The sequence below is a fragment of the Balaenoptera ricei genome, chromosome 20 (genome assembly GCF_028023285.1).
Source record: "Balaenoptera ricei isolate mBalRic1 chromosome 20, mBalRic1.hap2, whole genome shotgun sequence".
Lineage (NCBI taxonomy): Eukaryota > Metazoa > Chordata > Mammalia > Artiodactyla > Balaenopteridae > Balaenoptera > Balaenoptera ricei.
In genome coordinates, this window is record NC_082658.1 from 46,963,759 (window position 1) to 46,971,029 (window position 7,271).

The following is a 7,271-nucleotide window of genomic DNA, read 5'->3' on the forward strand; positions in this document are numbered from 1 at the left end:
TTCCCTGGATCATGGAAAAAATGAACTAGAAGGAACGACTCCAAATATAATTTGGTGATTGAAACCCATGCAGACAAGAAGAATGATTGTTGAGCCCTGTGCTTTGCCCACTGCCTGGGGAAATTACACTGGACGTTGGTTAGTTTTTCTCCCCACACTGTTCTCCTTATGAACTTATCTCAAACAAGTAATTTTTATTGCCCACAGGAACAGTCCAACTCAGGCCAAAGCAGGAAGCAGTAAAGCAGTCACTAAAGGTGAGCAAGTCAGCTGACCTTGGGACTTCCCTGGTGGCGCACTGGTTAAGAATCCACCTGCCAATGCAAGGACACGGGTTCGAGCCCTGGTCCCGGATGATCCCACATGCCATGGAGCGACTAAGCCTGTGCACCACAACTACTGAGCCTGCGCTCTAGAGCCCGCGTGCCACAACTACTGAGCCCGCGTGCCACAACTACTGAAGCCCAAGCGCCTAGAGCCCGTGCTCCGCAACAAGAGAAGCCACTGCAATGAGAAGCCCGCGCACTGCAACGAAGAGTAGCCCCCGCTCACCGCAACTAGAGAAAGCCTGCACGCAGCAACGAAGACCCAATGCAGCCAAAAATAAAAATAATAAATAAATACATTTATATATATATAAAAAAAAGTCAGCTGACCTTAAAACTACTGGCTTTAAAGATCAATACCAGGTCAGGTTACAAATTACCACATCCAGGGGAAACCTGAGCCCCTCCCACCAGCTGTGTGCACAAGGTTAGACACGCTTGCCTGGAGTTGACCCAGTGGGAATACCAGCCACGAGGGTGGCGTTGGGCCATGTGGAAGCATTATCCAGGTCAACTGACACAGATGCGATGGAAGGAGCAGCGACAGTTCACAGCCAGGGAGGGCCCAAGTCAGGAATAAAGGATCAGATCATTCTTACCATTCATGGATTGTACTTTTATCCCTCCACATTTGAACATCTCTGAAATTGGGATGTATTTTAAAATCGATCTTTTCTTTAAATTTTTTTCTTTCTTAAGTGGTACACACTGATGGTACAGATTATAATCAGTGGCATCTAGGATTTGATGAAATACAAGTCAGTGGTATTTACATACAAGTAAAACATCCGTGAGATGTTATAGATAATGTCAGGAGTAGAAGACACCAGAAGCAGATGGTAAATGAAGTGTGAGACTCGATGAGGCAAGTGAAGGGAGATCCATTAGCCCTTCCTGAAAAATGGCTTGACAATGAAATCCAGCTAACAAAAATATATTAAAATCACAAAATAGCTAACATTTATAGACATTTACTATGATCTAGGCACTGTCCTAAGTGCTTAACCTGCATAATTTGATCCTTGCAACAACCCAATGAAGCAGATTTTCTTACCCCCATTTTATAAATGAAGAAACTGAGGCATAGAGGGGTTAACTAGCTTGCCAAAAAGCCACCTGATAGTAAATGGTGGAGCCAGTATTCAAACCCAGGCTTTCTGACTCCAGGTCCTGGAAAAAAGAAGGTAAAACACTCAATGTGCAAATTGAGCACAAAGTTCAACTTCGAGCTTCCTGGCAGGCAGAGCAAAATAGGATCTAAAAGTAAATATATGCTCAATAGAAATAAATCTCCACATGTACTTTTAAAGTAATGTCTTCATAACTTCACTGTTTTTTTTTTTTAATAAACATTTTGAATGTCATTTGGTTTCCTTATTATTCTTTTTTTTTTTTAATATTTATTTTTGGCTGTGTTGGGTCTTCGTTTCTGTGCGAGGGCTTTCTCTAGTTGCGGCAAGCGGGGGCCACTCTTCATCGCAGTGCGCGGGCCTCTCACTATCGCGGCCTCTCTTGTTGCGGAGCACAGGCTCCAGACGCGCAGGCTCAGTAGTTGTGGCTCACGGGCCTAGTTGCTCCGCGGCAGGTGGGATCTTCCCGGACCAGGGCTCGAACCCATGTCCCTTGCATTGGCAGGCGGATTCTCAACCACTGCGCCACCAGGGAAACCCCCAACTTCACTGTTTTGAAAGACAAATGCTCGTGATTTCTTCACGTCAAGCTACATGGCAAACTACAAAGTTGACAAAAACTGCATACTATTTCTTCTCCTAGAAATGACATAAAAGATCCCATGCCTGGTATCTCATTTTGCATTGGATTGGCCAAAAGTTTCGTTCGGGTTTTTCCATAAGATCGAACGAACTTTTTGGCCAGTCCAATAATTGGGGGGGGCGGGGGTCAGAGAGAGAGATGTGGAGCGTCCATCTGGAACTTTTCTGTAGAAAGTGGGTCACTTTGGCCTGTTTTCTAGTCACTAAATAATTACTGAAAGGCCATTGACACATCCTCAGACAAGGCCAAGGCAGAGTCTGGTTATACACCTATGAGATCATAAGCTTCAAAGTCAAGAAATAACTTGGTTTAAAATCTTTGCTCTAACTATTTATTGATACTTCGTAATTGTGTGGCTTTGGGCAAGTCCCTTGACCTCTCTGAACTTCCTCTTCCTCACCTGTGAAATCATCCTGGTACCTAAAACCCAGGGTTGTCAGGATTATACAAGAGCAAGCCCCAAAAGCCCCAAAAGCATTTAGCATGGGGCCTAGCCTAAGACAGGGAACTGTTATTATGCCTAAAAGAGTCCACAGAAGCAGGGGCCTTGGGTGTTTTTGATTATCCCCTTCCCCCAGGCAAATTTGAGGCAAATCAAATTTTTTTTTAGCGTGTTGAGCCATTGTTTTTAGTTTTTTTAGTTGTTTTTTTTTTTTCCTGAAAGAAATGCCAAAGGCCTTAAAAGCAGCCACACCCCACTCCAGGCCTCATGTGACCAGTCAGATGATCAGGGAGGGCTGGGAGGCAGAGAAGTGGAGCTTGGCTGCCTGTCCCCAAGACACAAGCCCTGGAACCCAGGGAGGAGCCTCCTTCCACTTGGGGAGAAGGCAGAGCCTGGGTGTGGGGGTGGAGGGCGGTGGGGAGGCTGCAGCCCCAAGAGGCGGAGGGTTTTGCTGGAACCAGTACTTGGGCTGTGAGCAGAGACTGTCAGAGGACATTGTTTAGCTGCCTTGGGTATGGACTGATCAGGGCACAGAACCACCCTCTTGGGCCTGATTCCTGCCTCTGCCCAGGCAGTGGCTGTCCTACCCTGGCTTCTTCGATATCCTGGGCCTCCTTCTATCCCCGCACCTGTCATTCACAAACTCATTCGTTCATTCTTGTCTTCCTTCCTTCCTTCATTTATTCACTCAGCATATCTTGAGCACTTGCCATATGCCTGACCATGCTGGTGCCGGGGATACCAAGACAGTTCCTGCCCTCCACGAATCCCAGTCTCGAAAGCAGATGAAAACAAATCTGCAAAACTAAACAGCTAAGGAAAAAAACCTCATAATTGCTTTAATGGGCCATAGGCAGGATCACTATTCACGGCCTTATTCAGTGGGTTTATCACGGGAAGCAACAGAAAGACTTGGTTGACAGGAGAGTCTGCAGCCAAACTGCCCGGGTAGGCACCCCAGCTCTCTACTAACTAGCTGTGGGACCTCGGGCAGGAACTGAGATTCTCTGTGCCTCTGTTTGGCTGTTAAATGGGGATAATAGTAGTTATGAAACCGTGTATCTCAGACTGGGACTTGAACCAGCCAAAACCCAGACTGGGACTTGAACCCACGGTCTTTTAATTGAGATCACACACCTGGTCTGAGGACTTAATGAAGCTCAGGTTCTTGATGTCTCACGGCAGGAAGAATTCAGCGAGAGACAAAGGGACAGGTAAGAAGTGGATTTATTTAGAGAGAAACACGCTCCACAGAGTGTGGGTCAACTCAGAGGCGAGAGTGGCCCTGTGGTATGGGGTTGTCAGTTTTTACAGGGGTAGGTACTTTCATAGGCTAATGAATGGGAGGAATATTCCAGCTACTTTGGGGAAGGGGTGGGGATTTCCAGGCATTGGGCCACCGCCCACTTTTTGACCTTTATGGTCAGCCTTGGAACTGTCATGGCGCCGGCGGTTGTGTCATTTAGCTTTGCTGATGTGTCACAATGAGCATATACTGAGGCTCAAGGTCTAGTGGAAGCCGACTAGTCCGCCATCTTGGACCTATTTTGTTCTAATCAGTTTATATCATGTCCTCGGGCTATGTCATTCTTTTAAAGCCTGTCCCCTGCCCCCTTCCCTCCTGTTTCAGTTACATCCTCATAGGGTTGTCATGAGGATTAAAGGATTTAGGACTGGAATAGGGGCTGCTCTCTCCTTCTGAGGTGGCCCACACTCTGCCTGTGGAGTGTGTTTCTCTCTAAATAAATCCACTTCTTACATAAAAAAAAAAAAAAAGACTGGAATAGGGCCTGACATATAGCAGTGTAAGCGTTTCAGTCGGTTTTCTTTACGACGCTGCAAGTTTTTCGTATAGCAATGGGGTTCTACACCCACCCCACCCAAGCTCACAGCGAGCGTGCCCCATGGCCCTCCCCAGAAAATGAATGAGCTACGTTGACCATAAGAGTTACTTGTGGAATTTTGGAAAAAGTACCTGCCAGGCCCCTTCCCTGGACATTCTGAGTTGGAACCACAACCCAGGTGTCAATGAAAAAATGTTGCCTGCCGTATCAGTAAACAAAGGATGCTGCAGCTACCAAGCTATCACATTACAGCCGCCCGGCTGGTGAGCCCTGAAGGAACTCAGAATAGAAACAGGATGCCCCGCCAATCTAGCAGTCAGACACTGCAGCCACCCCCGATGGTGCACCCTGAGGAGACTCAGGATGAGAAAGCACAGACTACTGGCCCTAGAGAGCTAAGGTGCATATCAAAGGAACGATTTCAGTGAGCCCAGACTCTTGCCTCTCCCCATACATAGAAAAGTGCTAAATTCTTTAACTTGAGATACTGGTTTTCTTTAATTAACAGTAATTTTTTTAAGTTCTGACTACCTGGTCTTTGTTGCAAAAACTCCCATATATCCTAGCTTCCCCGTTTCCTCTTCGGAGCGTGATCTGAAAGTCCTGTCTCCTGAGCTTGAAGTCCACGGTATGTCTGCCGAATAAGACACAACTGTCAACTTTTAGGTTGTGCCTTATTTTTCAGTCAGCACAGGGCACATAGAAGTACGTTCCCAGTTGAAAACCACTGATCTGGTTCAAACCCCTTAATTTTACTGAAGTCAATCAACTCCATCAAGACAAGGTGAAGTCAGCAGCAGAGCCCAGACCGGGAAAGTGAGGGGTTGTTTCCTTTCACTCCTGTTGTTGGAACCATGGCCCCAGCGGTCCTCACAGCAAATGGGACCCTCAAAAGGCGGGGCCATGGGGGAGAGCGCCAGCAACCAGAGAGGATGCTGGGAAGCCAGAGAGGATGCTGGGAAACCAGAGAGGATGCTGGGAAACCAGGAAGGATGCTGGGAAACCAAGAGGACGCTGGGAAACCACGTGGGGTGGTGCTGCTATCCTTCCCGTGGCCTCCTTACCGGCTGCCTCTTCTAGTTTAAAGCACACTCTCTGGCCCCCTTCTGTAGGGCTCCTTCCTTAGGCAGCAGTAGTGCCTGCTCGTGGGCAGAGCAAGGCCTTGGGACAGCAGCCTTTCAATGGCTGAAGGATGGAAGGGAGAGATCAAGGGGCCAGAAAGGCTGTGAAGGCACAGATCTTCCTCGACTTACGATGGGGTTACCTCCCAATAAACACATCATAAATTGAAAATTTCCTAAGTAAAAAATGCATTTAATACACCTAAACTATCGATATCACAGCTGAACCTAGCCCACCTTAAACGTACTCAAAACACATATTAGCCTACAGTTGGGCAAAATCATCTAACACAGCCTGTTTTATAATAAAGTGTCGAATATCTCAGGTAATTTATTGAGAACTGTACTTAAGGTGAAAAACAGAATGGTTGTCTGGATCCATAATGATTGTAAGTGCATCTTCGTGATCGCGTGGCCGCCCTGCCCAGCATCATAAGAGAGCATCAGACCACATATCGCTAGCCTGGGAAAAGGTCAACATTCAAAATTCCAAGTATGGTTTCTACTGAATTTGTACTGCTTTCACACCATCATAAAGTTGAACCGTGTAAGTCAGAGACCATCTGTATTTGTGTGCATGGCTGGAGACCCAGACTAGGAGCGCAGGCAGAGCCAGTCGCCTGTTCATCTCTCCATCCAATTGTTATGATTCAGAAAGTGTCAGGCGTTTCAAAGAAGGAAGGCTCTAGATGCAGTGCAAAGTTTGGAGGATGAGTCAGCATTCACCAGGTTGGGTGAGGGGGGTGGTAAAGATATAGAGGTGTGAAGCAGCTTCTAGGCATTTTAGGAGAAGTGAAGCAGTAAAAGCCCAGCAGTGCAGTTACAGGGTTATTCTGCTTGTCATCTATGCGACAGCTGAGGAAGCAGGTACCAGAGAGGCAAGGCAAGAGGCAGGGAGAATGGAGAGGAGCTGATGACATCATTAACATTTTTTCCACTTTGCTACATAGAATTAGTTATTATCATTTATAATCACTACATGATATTTCAGAATGTTTTGGCTTATTCAGTGATAATGATAATAGAATATTTACGCTCACTTATACTTCACATATTTTACCATCTTTAATTCTTTTGTTGTTGTTGTTTTATTTTTATTTTTTTAATTCTTTGCGCCACACGGCTTGCAGGATCTTAGTTCCCCAACGAGGGATTGAACCCGGGCCCTGGCAGTGGAAGTGCAGAATCCTAACCACTGGACCACCAGGGAATTCCCTTGGTTTTTTTAATTTTTAGATTTTTCTTTATTTTTATTTTATCTTATTTTAAAAATTATTTTCTTAAAAATTTTTTTTACCTTTCTTTAATTCTTACAATAATCCTGTGGGAATGGCCCAACTCTAATCATCATCCTCATTTTACAGAAGAGGAAACTGAGGCATGGAGAAGGGACATAACTTTCTCTAGGTCACGCAGCTAGTTAGTGGCAGAGCTGGGACTTGAATTGGGCAGGCTGGCTCTTGAAGCTGTACCTCTAACCACTATGCTGCATCTCTTGGCTCCACTGGCCCTCAAAATTTTCCAGAGGGCCCTCTTTGAACCTGGGCTTCACGCATAGGAGGAAGTCCCTGTATCAAAGGAGCTTTCAGTCTAACGAACAATTTCCCTCTGGTTAGACATTTAAGCTTGCTCCCTCTTTTCTCCTATTAAAAATAGCTCCCAGAAAAACAAAGCTTTGATAATCCCGAAAATGGACTAGTGGGTCAAAAGTTTTACTTTGCAGCTCTTTTGCATGCTGCCAGCTTGCTTTCCAAAAGTGTAGATT